This window comes from Peromyscus californicus, unplaced genomic scaffold, assembly GCF_007827085.1.
Source record: "Peromyscus californicus insignis strain IS unplaced genomic scaffold, ASM782708v3 Scaffold_13__1_contigs__length_99412109, whole genome shotgun sequence".
NCBI lineage: Eukaryota > Metazoa > Chordata > Mammalia > Rodentia > Cricetidae > Peromyscus > Peromyscus californicus.
In genome coordinates this window covers 17,249,604-17,272,179 of record NW_026294424.1, presented here as the reverse complement: position 1 = coordinate 17,272,179, position 22,576 = coordinate 17,249,604, and the positions used below count along the sequence as shown (strand labels likewise).

The 22,576-nt window shown below is 45.0% G+C and overlaps 1 long non-coding RNA gene across 2 annotated transcripts in view; it reads left to right on the top strand.

Annotated features, from left to right (window-relative positions):
• LOC128108258 (uncharacterized) overlaps nucleotides 1–22,576 on the top strand; it is a 41,928-nt gene that overhangs the window by 1,669 nt on the left and 17,683 nt on the right. The gene's annotated exons all lie outside the window — the stretch shown is intronic.

Below are 22,576 nucleotides of genomic sequence, written 5' to 3'. Positions count from 1 at the left end.
GTTTTGATGCCTCTCTGCCTGCTTGTTCTGAATTATTAATACAATAAGGGCAGAAATCTCCTGCTATGTTTTTCTTACTTCCATGTGGCTTTCCCCCCCGTGACACAAGTCTTCCTCAGGACTTTCAGAGTCTATCTAGAAAAATCATTTGACCTTCTCACATCATGTGGCCAGAAGTCTTGGAGAACCTAGGCATTTGCCTGCAGGGCTGTTCATTCATCTACCAGGGTTTCTGCCATCGAATTACTCATCTCTTTGCCTCCACCTCCTGTAATTATGGTTTCCTTGGCTGGAAGGAATTTGTAAAGGGTGATGGTGTGTGCTGTGTCTCAGGGGAAGGAGCCTGTGGGTTCAAGGCCCCAGAGAGAGCTCCCCAAGAAAAAACCTCCAAGCTAGTTCTAAAAGGAAGAGGTTCTGTGTTTGGTCTAGTTTGAGGAGCAGGACACAACACACAGGCTGAGAACATGGAGGTAGAGGCCCCATGTGCTACAGCATTCCACATGTGTGCCACAGGGTCAATCAGCAGAGCTGCTGAAGTGTGCTGGACTGGCAGGTCTGGGCTGCAAAGGCCTGCTGTGGGCCCCATGTACCAAGGCTCTGTGACTATTTGAGGGAGGTAAGATCTCATTTCACAGTGGGTGGAGACACTCGGAAACTGAGCTGGTATGAGAATTCAAGTCTCCCTGTGCCAACAGTGGAGCTGGTAGTCTGGCCAGTGTAAAGGGAGACCTACTTGGGGAACACTGTAGACAAGAAGAAAGGAAAGGAAAGAAAGAAAAGCATCTGCTAGAACAGCAGCCCTGACAGCCCAGAGCTCTTTGCTTCCACACCTCCCATCTATGAGTTACCTTTTTCTGCTCATGCAGCTTCTGAAGGCCCCAGTCTGCAGCCCCGATGTCCACACCACTATGTGGCGCATCCTCACCGCTCTAGCACTATCCTAGAGTACAGTTGTGATCTCCCTCTCCCCTGGTTCTGCAGGGTCACTATCTAGAGGATAATGTCCCCTCCTTTAGCATGGTATGTGTACTGGCTTGTTTGATGTCAACAACTAGAATCATCAGAGAGAAGGGAGCCTTAATTAAGAAAATGTCTCCATGGGATCCAGCTGTAGGGCATTTTCTTGATTAGTGATTAATGTGGGAGGGCCCAGCCCATTATGGGTGAGGCCATCCCTGGGCTGGTGGTCCTGGGTTGTGTAAGAAAACAGGCTGAGCAAGCCATGACAAGCAAGCCAATAAACAGCATGAAGGCATGACCTCTGCATCAGCTCCTGCCTCCTGGTTCCTGCCATGTTTGAGTTTCTGTCCTCACTGTTTTGTTGATGAACTGTATCTTAGTTCAGGTTTCTATTGCTGTGAAGAGACACCATGACCACAGCAACTCTTACAAAGGAAAACATTTCATTGGGGTGGCTTAAAGTTTCGGAGGTTTAGTCCATTATCATCATGCTGCAACATGGTGGCATGCAGGCAGACATGGTGCTGGAGAAGTAGTTGAGTGTCCTACATCTTGCTATGTAGGCAACAGGAAGTGATCTGAGACCAGCGGTATCTTGAGCATAGGAGACCTCAAAGCCTGCCTCCATAGTGACACACTTCCTCCAACAAGGCCACACCTCCTAATTGTGCCAGTCTCTTTGGGGGCCATTTTTTTTTCAAACCACCACAAAGTGTTATATGGAACCATGAGCAAAATAAATCTTTTCCTCCCCACTTGCTTTTGGTCATGGTGTTTCATCACAGCTATAGTAACCCCAGCTGGGACAGTATGGCATGCCCTTTATTTAGTGAGGCTTCAGGCAACCCCTCTCCAGCCTGTACTACCAGCATTCCATCTCATACCCACCTCTCTGCGGTTCTAGACTGGAGCCTGCTTGCCTCCGGGTACCTCTGTGCTTTCCCCAGCTCTTAGAAAGCCCTTCCTCCACTGGCTCAGTGAATTCTCATCCTCCAGCCCCAATACAAGTTACATCTCTGGGGAGTGCTTCCTAAGCTCCCCAGACAATAAGTGCTTCTTCCTCTGTCTCTCCAGAGCCCTTTGTGGATCTCTGGCTTCTCTTGAGTTCTAGGGACTGTTTACATAGCTGCCCCTACTGCCAGACTGCCAGTTGTTACGGCTGTGCTTAGCAAAGGCTGGAGCCTTGGGGCAGAAATGAAGGCTACATCAGTGTTTTCCCTTTCTGGGCCCTTCACCCCTGTAGCCACAGCCCCCGCTGTGTACTGGGCCCAGGGTCCCAGTGGATTGAATAAAATCATGTTGGCAAGCCGCTGGACACAGAAAAGTAGAGGATCTATGTAGTGGGTAGCCATTCCAGCTTTGATCTGGAAGTTCCAACCCCCATTGAGACTTCGGCAACTGTCACGCCTACAAGGCGGGGCCAAGGGAGGTGCCTGGGGACCCGAGATCTGGATCAGCGGGCGCTCTCTCTATTGCGGGACCCTGGATAATGGAGGTGGAACATACACTTGTTTATAGACTGTTTACCTTGTTTACGTGAAGCCTTAGTCCTTAGGTTATTTCGGTAGATAAGACTTATAGATTTATAGTCACCTATGCTTGTCATCTCCATAGTTACGTTAGTTAGGTTATCCAGATTTACAGATACATAGGTCAGATGGACAGGTAATCTTCAAACACTTCATAGACCTAGAGAATATGGCATTTAAATAACTTAGAATTCTGTTGATGTGAGACATAATTGCTCCTGGCTGCACCAATTTGATCCCGAGAGAATGTTGGGCTTCTAAGACATTTCCATTTGGAAGTTTGTCTTCTTGGCACAAAATGGCCTACTGGGCAAAGAACTGCCCTTGCCTCAATGGCTGACAGTACAAATGCAATGCTGTCCTTTCTGGACAAGTGGGACACAAGGAAAGCGACCACTGTACTCTGCCAAGACAGGGTAAGATGGTCTTTCAGAATTCCTGCTTCTGAAAATGGTCTGTCAGATACTTTAGGCCTGTAGCCAATTTGAATGCACCAACAATGCTGAGAAACATTAGGTGACTGTCCAGGCTGCCAGCTGTCTCGGTCTACTCTCACAAGAATCCCGAAAGTTGCTTGCATCCATCTACCATTTCTCAGGTACCATTATATTCCTTCTCAGGTCTTTGATGGGGTTGAAGACTAGCAGTTATAGTTACAACTTAGTAGATAGAACATATTAAGTATTAGATTCAGGTTCTTTAGGATAGGACACCTTTTGGAATGATCTTTGTAACATGCCATTTACCTATGCTCTATACTTCTCTGAACTTTAGTATGTGTTTCTTGCTTGATATTGTTTGCATTGGTTGTACTTCCATCTTATCTAGGTCATTATCCCTCATTATTCCTGGACAATATTTGATAACCATTCCTTTGTATATAGTCTTGTATTAGGTTAGAACTTTCTTATTTAGACAAAAAGGGGGAGATGTAGTGGGTAGCCATTCCAGCTTTGATCTGGAAGTTCCAACCCCCATTGAGACTTTGGCAACTGTCACGCCTACAAGGCGGGGCCAAGGGAGGTGCCTGGGGACCCAAGATCTGGATCAGCGGGCGCTCTCTCTATTGTAGGACCCTGGATAGTGGAGGTGGACCGAGCAGAGCTCCAGAGAACACCGCTGGACTGTGATACACCTTCCCCAGACTCCGCGACCTACCTATCCCTTAATTTGTAAGTTACGCCATTAAATAAATCTCCTTTTAACTACGTGGAGTGGCCTTAATAATTTCACCAATAGATCTAGATTCTGCTGGCTGATAGAAATGTGAACTGCCTGGGATGGCTCACACCTAGAACCCTGCACTTGGGAGGGTGAGGCAGAAGGGGTGCTCCAAATTCAAGGCCAGCCTGGGCTACAAAGTGAGACTCAGTTTCCAGAAAAAAAAGGAATTATTACCACAATAGGAGCCACATTTTAGATTTTTCATGTAGCCACCTTTAAAGTTAGAGGTAAATACATGTTCACATGGATTTACAGTGGTCTCAACCTGGACAAAAATGCCATTGCTTCCTAGGCAGGGAGTACTCACAGAACCCTCCAGGACACAAGAACAGAAGACGGTAACAGCTTCCCGGACCTCTGGTCTTTTAAGGGACTACATGACAGTCGGCTGCTGAGGCCTTACTGGGCAGCGACTCCAGAAAGCAGGGAGGGAAGAAGGGACTCCCCAGTGTCCACACTCCTTTCTCCGCTGCCCCTTGTGCAGTGAGAAGGCCTGAGCCTTCTGAGTCATGTCTTAGAATTATAAATCTGGGTATTTGTAGCTCACAGGAACTAGGGATGAGCCAAGGGACCGACGGGCTCTAGTCAGGTGACCCTGCTCTTGTGGAAGCGAGAAGGCTGTTCAGAGCCGGAGGTAAAAGCTGAGTGAGAACAAAAGAAACTGATCAAACAACCAAAGGGTGAGGGAACAGGAGAGACACCTGCAACAGAGTGGCAGCTTGCCTGACTCTCCTCCTGCCTCAACTGACCAAGGCGTCTGGCAGTAAAACAGCAGCTGCACTTGTGGGGAGAGCAGACTAAAACGCTGGCAGGTAGTCTTCCCCCGTAAGTCTTTATAAGTCCCCCATAAGGACTACCACCATAATTAATAGTTATTAATGTGCTCTTTCTATTTTTAATCCACACCGTGTCTCAAGAGTAAGGATCAAATTAAACATTGACATCAATAAGTTAAAATGCTCTGGTTGGGTATTATTAGCTCACTTAAACATTTAAAATTTATTTTATACAGTTACAGGATACGGAAGGTCCTACCCTTCTCGCTATGACACGCTGCCGTCCCCAGCACCTCGGTTAGGGAGTACTGCACTGCATGGACGACCTGAAGCCCGTCTTCTTGCCAGCTGACTGTCATGCTTCTCCATATCTTGTTTCCCCTTTGCTGTGCTAGAGGTCAAAGCCAGGACTCACATATGTTGGGTGGCATCCCACCATTGATGGATGATGTGTATAGTCCCATCTCTTGTTGAGACAGTGCCTTAGTGTGTATCTCTTAGGCTGTCCCTGAACTTCCTTACATGCCCAGGCTGCCTCAGCCTACCAAGTGGTAGATTACTGGAGTGTACCAACACATCTGGCCTCTTCTTAACTAGTTTTACTTTAACTAGTTAGATTATCATGATACTAGCTTGTACTAAAAACACATACTCAGCTGGGTTAGTACCATGGTGTGGTGGTGTGTGGTTTCTGTGTTCTGGCTGCCTTTTTATGTCTTTACTAGCCATTTTCCTTCTTGGTGGTTTTAGAACCAGCCAGACAGGGACTGAAGCCTTTCTGTATTACTTGGTAACTCTGTGAATTCAAGTAAATTACCCATCAAAATCTGTTTCCTCATCTGTGAAACAAATAATATTTGGTATTAGTACTCACCTCAGAGGTGTGAGGTTTGTTTATTTGTGTTAGTGTGCATGTTAACAGATGCACTCACCTGGGTGGGCAAGTGTGGAGGCAGGAAGCTGATGTCACGATGTCTTCCCTCGGTCATTGCTCCACCTGATTCTTTTGAGAGAGGGTCTCTCATTGAACCTGTAGCTTGCCTTTTAGGCTAGCCTGGCTGGCTAGTGGGCCCATGGGACCCTGCTCTTCTACCCCACAGTTCTTGGGTCACACATGCACACTGCACTGGCTTGTAAGAACTGGGTCCCGGGGATCGTAACTCGACGTCTTCTGTTTCTGGATTGTGTACTCTACCCACTAAGCCGACACCCTAACCCAGGTGTGAGGCTTAAAGGAGACAAAGCATGTTAGGGTCTTGGCTCCAGGACCTACCAGACAGTAAGAATTTGATAAAGGGAGGATTTTTTGAGTACTATGCTCTTGGAATTCCTCCTTAACTTTGAAACCTTAAAGCTATCAGATTCTTTTGTCTTTTCTCCCAACCACGAAAATTTAGAATTGCCAAATAAGAAATATTAGGTCTAAACAAAATTTGTATTAGTAAGAGTTCTTCAGAAACAAGTGACCAATCGAATCTAGATAGACAGACAGACAGACAGAGTGATCTGTAGGCAGAAGTTTCTCTCCTGCCTGCCTGTTCCCAAATACCTGGCAGCCACTTCACAAATAATTGACTTGGAGGCTTAATATTACTTATAAATGCTCAGTCGGTAACTCAGGCTTATTGCTAACTAGCTCTTACACATAAATTAACCCATAATTCTTATCTATATTTAGCCACGTGACTTGGTACCTTTTCTCAAAACGGCATTCTCATCATGCTTCCTCTGCATCTGGCTGGCAACTCCTGACCCCACCCTTCCTCTTCCCAGAATTCTCCTAGTCCGGTCACCCCACCTATACTTCCTACCTGGCTACTGGCCAGTCATTTTATTAAACCAATTCAAGTTACAAATCTTTACAGTGTACAAGAGCATCATCCCACAGTAGTGATCAAGCAACCATAGATAATAGATAGAGTGAATAGTACTGTGGGAATTGATTTATAGCATTATGGGAACTCAGAAGTCTGGTGAGTTTTCCTGCCTGGCCCACAGTCAGGACAAATCTCTCTCACCTGCCAGTCCCACAGCCACTCAGACCCGACCAAGTAAACACAGAGACTTATATTGGTTACAAACTGTATGGCCGTGGCAGGCTTCTTGCTAACTGTTCTTACAGCTTAAATTAATCCATTTCTATAAATTTATACCTTGCCACATGGCTCGTGGCTTACCGGTATCTTCACATGCTGTTTGTCATCATGGCGGCTGGCATTGTCTCTCTCACTCAGCCTTCCACTTCCCAGCTTTATTCTCTTCCTTGTCCCGCCTACACTTCCTGCCTAGCCAATGGCCAATCAGTGTTTTATTTATTGACTAATCAGCAACACATTTGCCATACAGAACATCCCACAGCAATCAGCTGTCTCGGTTGACCTAGGAAAGTCAATGTTGTAATTCTAGTTTAAGTCTAAGGCCTCAAGACTAGGAGCTCATGTGTAAACCCTACCACCAATATTTTTCCCGTAAGTTTGAAGTGGGCATGAAGCAAACGGGAAGTTCCTGCTTTTTCTGCCTCTTTATATTCAATGTGGGGGTCAGATAATGCTTGCTGGCACCGGGAGGCTCTGCTTTACCTGCACTGCTTCAAATGCCAATGTCATCCCAAAACACACTCACAGACATGCCCAAATATGGTGCTTAACCTAACATCCCCCAACCCTTAAGCTAGATTCTCACTAGCTGACTTTGAGTTTATGGTTCACCTGCCTCAGCTGGAGGCTAGTCATGCCCACCATCACATGCAGGCTTTCTCAGAGTTCCTGGGAGAGTAATTTCTTTGTGAAGGGGAATAGCATAAGAATAAACATTTCTATTCTTGTAACCAGTGGATCATTCTGGGCTCAGTGTTCAGGATGATGACAGCCACTAGCCCTCTATGGAATGTGGACCTAACGCAGAGAAGCTAAATGAAACAGAATGACAGGACAGGAATGGAAAGTGCCACTAGGCTTTATTAGACAGCTGAGATGTTATCAGCAGCGTAGGCTTGGTGTTCTCATTTCTGCTTTTCAAGCAATGAACCTGATTTACTGTAATCAGGTTCTTTATGGATAGGTAACTTAAAATGGGATAATTACCCTGGCATTTAAGAACAAAACATAGCTGTTTGTGGTTAAAACATTTCCCTCCTCAATAACTAAGAATTTCCCTCCATTAAATATAGCATTGTGAATCCTATAGAGGGAGTTGAGTAGGTAGACCAGGTAGGAAAGGCCTGGGTCTGACTGTTCAGGTCCTTGCTTCCATATTGACTGACTCCCAGGATATACCTGAAAACCTTACAATGTCTTGGACTGTGAACAGAGACCTGACCTCATGCTTGCTCATTATTTCCACTTTTTTTGCACATGAACGCTTACTTGTGTCCAGACTCGTCTGGACATGGAGTGCTTTCCCCAGCTCCCTTCAGGACCGAAGGCGTTCATTGGCCTGCTGCCACCATATGGAAAGTTAGTGATAGCCACAGCCATGTCTCTCCCAGGATGGTCCCTCAGCAGAAGTCCAGACAGCCAAAGTTACAGCCTTTTCCCAGAATAAAACGACAGGTCCTTGTGAAGGTTCACAGGACCACATCCTTTCCTTGTCTAGGGGAATTTCTGAAGGGTCCTTTCAGGTCCAGAGCTCCTGTAGAATTCCCATGGCAGCATCACAGACCAGCTTCTCTCTCTGCTCAACCTTGTCTTCACAATGGCTAATGTCTGAGAGTCTCGTTTTCCTCCGGAAGCCTGACCCGAAGAGTATCTATCATTTATTCTTGGAACTTACTAGAAGAATCCTGGTGCACCTGTGACCAACGCAGTTATAAGGAGACAAAAGAAAAATGACCCTATTCAGACAAACAGATCCCGGAAATGAGTTTTTTTTTCAGCAAAAGTCCAGACTGAAGGGAGAGATGAGCATCTGGGGGAGCGGGTTTGTCATTTTTCTGGTCTGTGCAGTCCCCACCAGCCCAGCTTCTTAGACCACTGAAGAGAAGGCAGTGTGTCTTTGAACAGCCACAAGCCCCTTTTCACGTTAAAATTGTATAAATGAGCTGGGCGGTGGTGGCGCACGCCTTTAATCCCAGCACTCGGGAGGCAGAGGCAGGCGGATCTCGGTGAGTTCGAGGCCAACCTGGGCTACCAAGTGAGTTCCAGGAAAGGCGCAAAGCTACACAGAGAAACCCTGTCTCGAAAAAAACAAACAAACAAAAAAATTGTATAAATGCCAGGCAATGGCTAAGAGCATTGCTTCTCTTACAGAGGACCCTGATCCTGTTCCTAGTAACTACAAAGCAACTCACAAACTCGGTACCCCAGTTCCAAGGGATCAGATGCCACTTTCTGACTTCCCTGGACAGCAGGAACACATGTGGTGCACATACTTATGTGCAGACAGCACACTCATAAATGTGAAATAAAATAATAAATATATTTTTATAAAAGCACACACATTTTAAAACTTGACATGCTCTCATTGCCCTCCAAACTCCTAGGTCATGCCAATCTCATGAACAGACAATCTTTAATACTTAATTGTATTTCTCTATTCATAGTGAGATTTTTCTTACTTTTTTCTGTTAGTCATTTATATTTCTATCATTATGGTGTTTCCTTAGGTACTCTGACTCCCATTTCTTATTCTTTCTGCCCTCTTTTCTCTGATGTTCCCTGAGCCTTGGAGTGGTGGGGCTGGTATAGATGCCTCATTTAGGGACACAATAGTCACTTAGTACTTAGACTGATGCTGAATGTAAAATTGACTATAGGAATTATTGATGCACTAGCATTTCAAAATTTTATTTGTTTTTGAAGTTTGTTTATTATGTGTTTTATTAATCTGAATTTTGGATTACTATTGCTTGGTTTTTAGTGTTTTTCTTCCTAGCTTCTAGGGTTTTATGCTCTTTTTTCCCTATTTTACTTTATTTTGACTTTTTGAGACAGGATTTCTCTGTGTAACATCTCTGACTGTCCTGGAACTCACTTTGTAGACCAGGAGGAACTCCATATTTTATTTTTTTAGAGCAGTTCCAAACTGCTTTGCCATTTCACACATGTATACAATGTACCTTGGTCATTACCTCCAACTTCTCCCTCCCACTTCCCCAAGCCACCCCAACACTTCCCTCTCTCACCCTATGCCATCACCTACTCCTCTTCCTCCTTATTTTTCTCTAGTAGCCAACTGAGAACAATTTGTGCAGTCTGCATGCACATGGGTGTGTGGCCATCCACAGAAGCATAAGCGACCTACCATCAGCCATAGTCCATGAAGGAAAAAAAAACGACTCTCCATACCTAAGCAGCCGTTGACTAATATGGTTAGGATGGAGCCTCAAGACCCCTCCCCGATCCACACCGGAGTGTTGACTGACCTGATTGGGTGCCAGTAGGCCATAGCTATGAGTTGATGACTGCAATGGCCATGCTATGTCCAGAAGACAGCATTTATAGTGCCCTCCCCACCTGGTGAGGCTCTTCCATTCGTTCTGCCCCCTCCCTTTTCTTTGATGTGACTGAGCCTTGAAATGGTGGGGACTGGTGTAGATGTCTCATCTAGGGATGAGCACTCAATAGTCACTTACTCTCAGCCCTTAGACTGATACTTACTGCAAAATGAAGCTTCTTTAACCAAAGCTGAGAGTTCACCCAACATACCCATTTAGAAAAAAAACAGTAGCAGGTCCACCCCTCCACCCTATGACCTATGGGCTTTTCAACAGGTTTATAACACCAGACATGAATTCCCTCCTGTGAAGCAGGCCTCAAGTCCAATCACAAAGTAGTTGGTTATGTAAGAGTCATGCCACTGTTGTACCAGTAGGCACATCTTGCCTGTCAGTGTTATAGAATGCAAAGTCCACTAATGGGTAATACCGTTGATAACTTTCCTCCTCCCACAGTTTATGTAGCACCTTCTGGCACTATGAAACCTTAGGCAACACTGTCTGAGTGTGTATGGGGGGTTGTTTCCAGGTCAGTTCTAGTGTGCTGGAACCAAAGTGTGCTGTGTCTTCAGTAACAGGGTCTTACTACTTTGATATAGTAAGCACCAAGAGTGATGGCCATAACCTGTGTTTTTGTTGTTGTTGATGATGACGATGTTTTGGGGGAAGGGTCTGGGGCCTAACTGACCTTTGGATTGAGGAAAGAAGCTTGAGTCTGATGAAAAATGTCCTGGGGCTTAGGATACCATATTCTCTGAAATTCAGAAGGCAGCGGGCAGAAACCACATGCAAAAAGGGTGATTCTGGAGTGAAGCTTGTCATTCCAGAGTTGGTGCCCTAAATGGAGGTGAGCAGAATGGACTCACAGGTTTCTGGTTGGGTTCCAACTCTGCCTGTTAGCAGCCATGGAACTGTCAGTGACCTTTCTGAGCCTCCAGTCTCCTCTGTAAAATGGGAATTATCATGGCTTGATGGGTTATTATGAGGAGAGACGACATAATGGATGGGAACTGAGGTTATAAGTGCTCAGGTACATTGTTGTTCTTGGTGTTGGGAGGATGCAGGAAGAAAAGGATTCGGTTTGTGTTCAAGGAGCTCTTGATAACCACACAGAAACAGAAAATGGTATAGGAAACGATCCAGCTGTCAAACTGTATGGTAGGACAAGTTGGAGAAGGATTTCGTGGTAGGTGATGTGAATACAATCCTATTAGTATTTTTATGAAAGTTGCTAAGGATATGGAATGGAATGAAACTATCTAGTCTTGTTTCTCTGGCCCTGCTTGTTCTGCTTTGTTCTGAAATCAACAGATAATCAACACTTGGGGCAGCTTTGGTCCCCTAGCTCCCAGCTCTGACACTGTCTTCCCTTTGATTAATCCTCATATACTTACAGGATTTTTATTCATTGCCAAGATCCTGACCGCTTTGACACATTAGCCCCGAGGCGTCAGATCAGGAATCACCACACAGGGTTCAGGTTGAGAAACAGCTGTTTGAGTCTCAGTGTGTCCTGTCCTAGGTCTCCTCCTTGAGAATTCAGTCTTTGTCTATGGTATATCTTCAAAGGAGTGCAGATATGGACAAAGACAGGGTCTAGAGTGATCCTCTCCACCAAGACTCTGCAGAGTCATCGTAGAAGGCGGCCAGCTCCACTGAGGTCATGATGGAAACCTGAGACCAGCCTTCTGTGTTGGTTTTGCCTTTGCTCAGCTGTGGGTGGGTACAGTGAGTATACCAAGTCCATCTCTGAATGAGCCCTTTTACTAAGACCAGCTGCCTTGTGGATGCCTGATCTTCTTTGCAAAGGGAGCATGACAGCTGGGCCACTTCTGGAAAACAGTAGAGAGTGTGGCCTAGCTCCGTAATTTGCAGGGCCCAGCACAAAATGAAAAGGGGCCATTGTTCAAATATTAGGCAAGAAAATTTCAGCTAAAGGTATCATCTCCACAAAAAAAATCTTATTTTAAAATGTAATAAGAATAATGTTATATGAGTAAAATATACTTAGAAAAGCAAAAACTCAATCACATAACTTATAAGAATGTGTTATCTTGATTATCAGGCTTTTCTGGCTTGCTTTTTTAAAAAATTCACTGTCATACTTTTTATTTTAGCAGCTCTCTTTTCAATTGACATAATTGAAAGTGATATTAGTTACTCCTGACAAATGCAAGATCTCAAATGATTTTTTTTGACAATTTTTAAGAAGGATCTGTCTGTCAATACAGCCAAGGCTGGAGCTGTCAAGTTTCAAGGCTGGGAGTGTCATTTGGCTGAATTGCTGATAAATTATTTCAAAATAAAAATTTTAGTTCACCTAGAGCTAGTGATTAGGTACATGGAAATCTGAGTTTAATTTTAATTATAAATGTATAAGATGGAGTTTTCATATTTTTTCTGGTATTTCTTATAAGAAATACAGGAGAGTGGCTGGCTGTAGTGGCTCACACCTTTAAATTGTGAATGCAAATCCAGTCTGGGCTACAGAGTGGGACCATGGCATACTGAATTCATGTATGATGTTTTCCAAAACAGAGAGAAAGAAAGAAAAAAGGATGCACAATTCGTATATAATTAAAGATGCCTGCTTATGCACAATTGCTTTATCTTCTATGACATAAATTAATTTTAGTTTTATTTTTAGGTAGGGTCTCACTAGGTTGTCGACGTCGGCCTTGAGCTCACGGTTCTCTTTCCTGAGGCTGCCACTGCCTTGGCTTTTAGATTGTATTTCTTGCTAAATTTGCTCATGTTAAGCTTCATATGACAATAATGTTCTTTAACTTCCCTTTCTAAGCCTATGGATATTAGCAATATGATGCTGTACCAGTTTCCCAAACCATAAAGTCTAAAGTCTTTGGAGGACTCTAGTAACTCCCATAGAGTTGTTACAATGTCTGTGCATATGTTTTTATTTTGTAGTAATTAACCAATGAGAGCTCACAGCTGCCTCCCTCCCCCAACACACACATACACACACACACACACACACACACACACACACACACACACACACACACACACATACACACACACACACAGAACTCTGGCAGTTTCTATCCCCTTGTTCACATTTCAGACCTGAGAGTCATTATTTGTGTAGATCAGGCTAGGATAGACTCCCGAGAGGCACGTTGCTTCCCTCTGCAGCCTGGAAACTTCCACAGAAACTTTCCCCTTTCCTGGGGCCTGTGGGAGGCTACTACTGTCCCCCATCCTATCACTAGTTGGGATTCTAGTCTGGTCCTAGCTGCATGTCACCACACTGTCCACTGTGTCCATGGACTGAGACCATGTCACCACACTGTCCACTGTGTCCATGGACTGAGACCATGTCACCACACTGTCCACTGTGTCCATGGACTGAGACCATGTCACCACACTGTCCACTGTGTCCATGGACTGAGACCATGTTAGCACACTAGCTTGTCTCTTTATCTCACACACCTGTACACACATCAGAATTCACTTACAAAACACAAGATCAAAGATAAAGCTATTAAGAATATAAAAATAATGCCCACAGATTATTCAATCAAAGGTGGGTTTGTTCGGAGAGTATGTGGTTATGAAATGTGGTTATGTAGCCTGACCCAGGACATGTGTTCAGACCTTGGCGCAGCCTCTTTGTATTGCAACCTGGAGAACAGCCTCAGTCAGGGGACCCATAAAACTCTGGAGCATGTTCTAAAAATAGAAACTCAGAGCATCTGATGCAGAATGCAAGCACCATTCTGTTAGACAGTTTGGAGGACTTATTCTTGAATTTGTTAAGAAACTTCTTTTCTCCATCCTCATTCCAAGATCTAGTGACTGCGGCCTAGTGAGAGGTCACCTAAGAGTGTGGGGTGACCACTGTCAGGTACCAGGTTAGCTGGCCTCTCACTGATCATGGTGTCCTGGTGTTCATACTGCCAGCCATGCAGAGGCAGTGGCAGAGGAGATGAATGGACAATGCACAATACCCAGACCTGCTTTTATGTTTACAAAAGAAGACTGACATTTGTTTTGACTCTAAATAAGTGATTTCTTCAGGCTTGCATTCAAGATCCCTAAGATACAAGTAGGATTTGTCTCTTCCCAGAGTCCCAGTATAATAAGACATGTTCAACTCTTAAGCTACAGCCTTGGGAAGATTCTATAACTCTGGTTTCTTATTTGTATACAAATCATGAAATGAACAGCTTTCCTATGTGTCCCCACCATGACACTCTTCCTCTCCACAGAGCTCCAAAACTGTGAGCTGAAATGAACCTCCTCTTTCTATAGTTGATTCTCTCCTTACTTTATCATAGAAACAGAAACTAATACATCTGACAGACACACCTACCTAATAATCATCTTAACATTGGCATATGTTTCAGACTTCCTTTTTAGTTTTCTGTTTGTATCCTAGAAAACAAATGGTGAGATACAATAAACACTCATGTGCCCAATATCCTTAATGAATAAATAATTTGGGGTTGGGGACTTAGCTCAGTGGTAGAGCGCTTGCCTAGCAAGCACAAGGTCCTGGGTTTGGTCCTCAGCTCCAAAACAAAACAAAACAAAATAAAACAAAACAAAAGAATAAATAATTCTACTTTATCCTATTTGCTTCAGATTGTTTTGTATAAAAAATAAGTAAAATATTACTGATAAAGTTCATGTCCTCTTGGTATCTCACCCAAATCCCATTTTCCTTCTTTCCAAAGAATAAATTCTATTTTGAATCTCAGTCTCTCTGTCTCTCTCTCCCTCCTTCCATACCTCCCTCCCTCTCTCTCCATCCGTTTCTTGATTCCTTTCTCCAGAGTCTCACTACATAGCCCTGGCTGGAATTCACTATATAGACCAGGCTGGCCTCGAATTCACAGAGATCCACCTGCCTCTGCCTCTCGAGTGCTGGGACTAAAGACCACCATGCTGTCAAAAGTGCTAAGGACATAATAGTCCCTGAGGAGACAAGGGGTTTTTTCTGCCCCGCCCCCAATATCACTTACTGTGTTTTGTATGCTTGTTTGCTTTTGTTTGTTCTGAGACAGGTCTTACTCTGTAGTGCATGCTGGCCTCAAATCTATGATCCTAGGCTAGGATTTCGGTTGCGTGTGACCACTCCCAACTCTCTGCAGTTACTTTGGCCAGGTCTCCTGTGAGGTTAGGTGGCTGCCCCTAAGTGTGCTGTGGATTGTACTTCTTCCCTGCTGCTATTTATGTTTTATTATTTTAGGAAGCCTGGGTACTTTTTAAATTTGAAGCCTTTTGGAGGCACATGGCAGGCGTACAGTGTGTTGGATAGAGGCACTCAGGAAGATGAGCACAGCCCAGAGAAGACAAGGGTTGTGTCAGGGATGCAACCACTGCCAGTCTGTGAGAGAGTGAGGGCGTGGTGAGTGGAGACAGAAAGGGACCCTGTGAACCCTCTGAGGAGAGAGTAGTCACAGTGTGCTGCACGACTGTGTCAATGAGCCACAGTAAGCCAGGAGAGCCTAGAAGCAGAGGGAGGAAGAGAATGAGGAGCTGGCCCTTTGGGACCTCGTGAGCAACTGTCCTTGTGAGAAGCCGTTTGGGTTCGGGTGAAAGGAGTGGGAACATTGTGATCAGAAGACAATGTCGTCAGACCTGCAGTCGCTGTGGTTGCCACACTGACAGAGAAGCTGGCAGAACTTTTCAGCCTTCTATTAATTAAAAAAAAAAAAAAAAAAAATTACGCCGGGCGGTGGTGGCGCACGCCTTTAATCCCAGCACTCGGGAGGCAGAGCCAGGCAGATCTCTGTGAGTTCGAGGCCAGCCTGGACTACCAAGTGAGTTTCAGGAAAGGCGCAAAGCTACACAGAGAAACCCTGTCTCGAAAAAAAAAAAAAAATTACATTTACCTTCTGGGTGTGATGTGCACAACTTTAGTCCCAGTAGGCAGATCTCTGTGAATTCAAGGCCAACCTGATCTACACAGTGAATTGCAGGGCAGTCAGGGCTACATAGTGAGACCCTGTTTTAAAAAATAGCATTTATTTAGTGTATTTGTGTGCACGTACCATGGTGTCAAGGGCAAGACAAGGTCTCACTAAGGTTCTCAAACTGGCCTTGAACTTGCAATCTTCCTGCCTCAACTTCCCAAGTATCTGGAATTGCAATCAGGCTTGTGCCAGCAGGCCCAGCCCATCATTTATTCTACCCAGATGTTGTAGAATGATAACCACTAAGCGTAACAGCCATCACCTGAACAGCTGCAGAAACTGTTATTGGGTCTTGTGTGGGCATCCATCCATTCCTACCTACACATCCTACCAGCTGAATGCAGTGCTGCCCCATCCACACTTGTTTTTGGAAGGTGCTAGAGAGCTAACTGAAGATCCCATCTGTGCAGCTGTGGAGAAGCAGCCATGCCATCCTTGCTGCGGGCAGACTTGGGTAGTGTGGGCGCTCTGAGCGGGGTGGGAGGAGGGTAAGGAACCCTTACCTGTGCTCTGTGAGAGCCAAACAAGCTCATTGGTTTCCCAAGCTGAACTTGGGGAGAAACTGTACTTTGGCACATACATCATCAGTGCCCTTTCTGAGGGGGAAAGCCATGTTTGAGTGTCCTCAGGAAAAAGTTTATGAAGTGCTAGGGGTTGAGAGTGCCTAACCAAACCCCTGTGATATAAATGCCACAGAGGGCTGGACCTCCCTGAGAAGAGGCTCCTGCTGAATATCATTGTCAAGGGAAGAGTCAAGCTAAGTGTAGACAGCCAGGTCGTAATTATAATGGTCTCAGTGCTTGAAGGCGTCTATCTCACTTCCAGAACCTGAAAGTGAAATAAAACATGAGCCAGAAAGGGCAGTTGTTTAAGTAAAGATTTAATTAACTGAAAGGAAAAAGCCATGATGGCCTTAGGCAGACATCTTTTGAGATCCTAATAACATGAACTCCACAGTATCTCTCAGGGGTAGTTCACTGTCAGGCAGTAAACTCCGTCGTTTTAGATTTTTTTGTGTGCATGGCACCTGGAACTTTCCCTAACACTTGCGACATTGCAGTGAACTTTTCTGTGAACTACATGAGAGCTGGGGTCAGGACTGTTTTGGTGGCTGCCTTGTTACCAGCGCCACGCTAGGGTTTTTCAGGATGTTTGGTGAGTGATTAAAGTGTTGGACGTGACTGGCACTTGTGTGGTATTTGCAGCTGGTTCTGGTGCTCAGCTCCATCTGTTGGAGTGGGCATTCTATGCTATCCTGTTATATGGGGAGTGTGTGGTTGTCTGGCCCCCTGGGAAGCTGCCCAGCTGTCTGAGGCCTCCTGTGTTTCCATGTTGGTTTAGTCATCCCTAGTGAAGACCCGGCCTGAGGCACTCTGAGCAGCAGCCAGTCTGCAGTGAGGCTGGTGTGATCTGGAGGCCCAGCCTGCCTTAATCTCTGATCCCGGGCTGCTGACGATAAACAAGCTTCATCCCGGCAGCTGTTGACAGCTGCCTCCCACACGGCCCACCCCAGCCCTGCCCAGAGACGGCATGACTCCCTCTCTGTAGCTCTAATAATAATACCACTATATTCTTAGCCATGCTTGAGTGTTTCATGCAGACATTTTCCCCTTGACTTTGGAATGAGAGTCAGAAAGCAGAACTATACAAAGTTTATTTGGACATTTCTCTAACCATGTCCACATCAATCTGGTCAGGTTCAAGTTTCCTAGTAGGTCCTGCTGATCTTCCAGAGGACAAGGAGGAGAACCCCAGGCAGGAGGGAGGCTGGCACAGCCAGAGCCTGGGCCCTAGTTTCTCTGGCGTCCCAAAGTGGCAGCCCATAGTTTCTTCCCATTTGTGCACACCTTGGGCTGGGAGAAAGACTGTTGGGGAAGCAGCTAGGGAGAACTGAGTACAAACAGCGGGAAGGTTGCTTGTCTTCTGAGAACCTCTGCTTTCTCTGTGTGAGCCGGGCTGCTCTTTCCCTGGGTACTGCACTCCTCAGGTGCTGCAGGGTGGGGATCTGAACACTCAGTGGATGTGGGAATCATTTATCACCCCCATTGCAGGGGCCATAGACTAGTCCAGGAGGCACATGGCCCACACCAAAGCGTAGGTTTGCTTTTAACAGCTACATGCGATGACTGAGAACAAAGACATGCTTTGGGACTCCCATGTGCTCCTTCCTGCATTGGAGGAGTGAGTGGCTGGGAGGAGAAGAATGAGAAGCCTACTAGGGCTGTGAATGTAGAACACTTGTCCAGTGTCCTTGTCAGTGTTCTATTGCTGTGAAGAGACACCATGACTACAGCTACTCTTATAAAAGAAAACATTTAATTGTGGCCAGCTTACAGGTTCAGAGGTTTAATCCATTATCATTCTGGCAGGACAAAGTGGCATGCAGGCAAACATGTGCTGAAGAAGGAGCTGAGAGTTCTACATCTGGATCAGCAGGCAGCAGGAAGTGAGAGTGATACTGGGCCTGGCTTGAGCTTCTGAAACCTCAAAGCCCTGTGACACAATTCCTCCAACAGGGCCATACCTACTCCAACTAGGTCACACCTCCAATAATAGCACTCCCTGAGTCTAAGAGGCCATTTTTATTCAGATTCCACACCTAGCATGTTCAAAGTCCTGGATTCAATCTCCACACCACCAGAAAGAAGATGTCAACTGGTCAGGATCTGCATGTCTGTAAATTGTAGTTTGGCCACACAGTCAATCTCACTTTCTCAATAGCCCCTATGACAGGAGGGAGGGAGGAGGCAGCTGTTAAAACCACGTGTCCTTGACCTCAGTGATGCTCCGCTTGCTTACCAACAAGGCTGCCCTGAGAGACAGCTATGTACTTCTCTCAGTAGATTTTCAGTGTTGGTTGCCATTGCCTATAATACTTGCTCAGCCATAATGAAATGTTTGCATGGTTCCAACTTGAGCTGGTTAGTCTGCCCAGAGAGAAAACAAGTTTTGTGAGGAAAATGCCCTATAAATCCCAGGCATTATTACATTTACTCCTTCTGTAAGGCTTTACACTCACATCCAGTAAACCTGAAGGATGGGCCAGCCTGCTATCGTGAGCTCCTTAGTCTTAAACAGACTCAACACTTTGTTCAAAGGTTTTCAGATGTATCATTTAAAATTGCAGCTTACCTTCCCTTTGACAGTCCCTGTCAGCCAGCTGTGCAGGGACCAAGACTAACTCTACCTTGGATAATTGTAAGAAACTTGACTGCATTTCACAAAGACTGAGCTGTGATGAGTAAGGACGGGGGAGCTTTTAAGGAACGAAAACATCACACGGTGCCCTGGAAGTATAAAACTGGCTAGTCTGCAGCTACCCGCCCGGCCCCCTCCTCTTTACATGCTGTTTGGACAGCTCTGAGCCCATCCTTCCTCACCACATTGTCTGCCTTCTCCACACAAAGGAGCCTTGTCAGCACCTTGGTTTCTAATTTTAGCTGCTGTTTTGCATTTTGCGTAGCATCTTGGGAAATACAAATGTAGAATTTAGACAGCAGAGGAGCCAGGCTGTTTGCTTCTAGATAAGTTTTTGGGATCTGTGATTGGTGGGTGGTAGAGAGGCTGATTAACAAGCATCAGAACCATCATGCTCTCAGAGTCTCTGAGCTGGAACCCCTTCATCCACTTCCCTCTGTGATGATGGCTTCAGAAACCATTAAACTCATCCTGACCTGGCAGAAGTTCAACTTGATACAGATCATCGGTTTTTAACCTTCTTAACCTGTGAGCCTTTAATACAGTTTCTCATGTTGTGATGACTCCCAACCACAAATTATTTTTCTTGCTACTTCATAACTTGGCTATTGTTGTGAATCATTATGTAAATATTTTTGGAGATAGAGGTTTGCCAAAGGGGTTGGGACCCATAGATTGAGAACCACTGGTATAAATACTTGATAATGTTGAAGTGTGTGTGTGTGTGTGTGTGTGTGTGTGTGTGTGTGTATGTGTGTGTGTGTGTTGAGAGGTGGGGAGGACTCCATATATAATCCTGAACTAGGTTCAGTAATCTGCCCAAACTAGAAGTGAGGCAGAAGCCCATAGCCTAAGTCACATGGAATGTCTCCTCAGGAGTCTCTTAAGGCCAGAGCAACACTGTGGGAACTGATTAGATCTGTGCTAGTCCAGGCATGGAAGCTTGTGAGAAATTTACTGAAGCAAAACAAAATGATAGTAGCAATACCTTTGTTCTTATGAAACAGAACACACGGAAAAGTGCATAGATTGCATAAGAGGAATCTTAAAGACCTGAATGAGTTACAATGAAGGGGACTGTCTTAGTTGGGATTTCTATTGCTGTGAAGAGACACCATGACCACAGCAACTCTTATAAAAGAAAACATTTAACTAGGGTTAGCTTACAGTTCAGAGGTTTAGTCCATTATTGTCATGGTGAAGCATAGTGGCATGCAGGCAATACTGGGCCTGGCTTGAGCTTCTGAAACCTTAAGCCCACCCCCAGTGACACACTCCTCCAACAAGGCCATATCTGCTAACAGTGCCACTCCCTGTGAGTCTGTGGGGGCCATTTTCATTCAAACCACCACAGGAACCCTGTGCCATTTCCACCTAGGTCAAGGAATTTGGAATATTGCCAGCATCCCAGGAAATCCCTTCCCAGTAGAATTTAACCCTCTTCTTCACCCTAGAAGTAACTGACTTCTGTAGTAATCATTTTTTTCTTTCCGTTCCATTTTTATTATCTAAAAACACAGCCGGGCGGTGGTGGCGCACGCCTTTAATCCCAGCACTCGGGAGGCAGAGCCAGGCGGATCTCTGTGAGTTCAAGGCCAGCCTGGACTACCAAGTGAGTTCCAGGAAAGGCGCAAAGCTACACAGAGAAACCCTGTCTCGAAAAAACCAAAAAAAAAAAAAAAAAAAAAAAAAAAAAACACATCCCTACATAGCACTGGGTAGTTTTGCTTGTGCTGTTTAGTTTTTATGTTATCTAAATGAAATTGCCAAGGTTCTATGGTTCCATACTGGTTTCTTTTTAAAAATAAAGACAGTATTTGGATTAAACCTAGGACCTCATGCATGCAAGGATGTTTCTGCACCCCCTCACTCTTTGTTTTAATGTAGAGGGTCTGATTAAGCTGCCCAGGTCAGCCTCAAACTTCAAGCCTTCTTGCCTTACAGGCCTAGGCCACCAGACCAGCTGTGTCTGTTGTTGATTTGGTTTTTGTCAATATTTTGTCTGTGAGGGTTCATTAAGTTTTCGACACAGTAATTCTTGCCAAAAGTTGCCACATCCCCTCACTTTCTAGATCTGCAGCCACACCTCAGAGAAGTATAATTTTCTCCTTTAAATTACAGCAAATGGAAGTAAACTTGGTTAGTGAAGACTTGGCAATGCTCCTTGAGCCAGCCCCTCTCCCTGGATGCCTGAGGACTGGGGTTACTGCTCCTGGCTCCAACTGTGTTCTCTCTGCTCTCTTATGAGGCCATGGGTCAGGGGGACCCTTCATAGGTATGTGTGTATGTGCTTGGTTGAAGGAAATGCTTAGAGCTATGAGCTCCCGGAGTCATAAAACTAACGTTCAACTAACATATCATCTTGGATGAGGCCTGGGAAAAGCCAGATCTCTTCCAAGGTGTGGTGGTTTAAAAGAAAATGGCCCCCATAGGAAGCGGCACTATTAGGAGGGGGGCTTTGTTGGAGTAGATGTGGCCTTGTTGGAGGAAGTGTGTCACTGTGGGGGCAGGCTTTGAGGTTTCCCTATGCTCAAGTCATGCCCAGTGTGATAGAAGTTTGCTTCTGCTGCCTGTGGATCAAGATGTAGAACTCCCAGCTCCTTCTCCAGCATCACATCTGCCTGCACACTGCCATGCTTCCTGCGATGACCATAGATAATGGATTAAACCTCTGAAACTGTAAACCAGCCCCAATTAAATGTTTCCTTTATAAGAGTTGCTGTGGTCATGGTGTTTCTTCACAGCAATAGAAACCCTAAGACAGAAGGTGATATATATGTCTCATATTCATTTCATTGGGGTTTTCTGGTGCCTTATTGTAGTGTCAGATGTTCAGCTTCACGAGGGTCCGTGGAAGAAACAGGGTCACTCTTAAAATGAATTTTAACTTTTTCAGCCTCAGGCGAGTCAGCGTCTGGTTAACTGACTGATTGTAGCTTTGCAAAAGGCTTTTTTATTATACAGTTTACACCTTAGCAAGTCAATTTCCAAATACCAAAACCTCTTATCTGAAGCTCCCCAAAGAGACAAATGCCAAAGCAATTTCCAGTCACAGGACATCTCAATTTCCTGAGTCCTCCCACAACCAAGTTTTGTATAGGCTTTGAACCTTTTAGGAAGCACTCAGATAAGATTTCAATGCTTCAAACAGAAAGTAGCAAACACAGAAAGTAACACTTCACAAAAGGCCTATCAAAGGCCTAGGTGCTAACACTCAGCCAGGCTGCAATGCTCTGCGGGATCTCCAGTTACACTTTATACAAGCAATAGCAACATATAAAGCAAAGACTAGAAAGTGTAGATGAGATGGGATGTTTAGACTCAATTATGGTTGTTCTTTTTCCAAGCAGCTTATTCCAACTGCCTTAGTCAAGGTTTCTATTGCTGCGGTGAAACACCATTGTAAATAGAGGCAGAGCTTTTTGTCCCAACTGCTGGTCCCAAATAAACACACAGAAGCTTATATTAATTATAAATGCTTGACCAATGACTCAGGCTTATTACTAACTAGCTCTT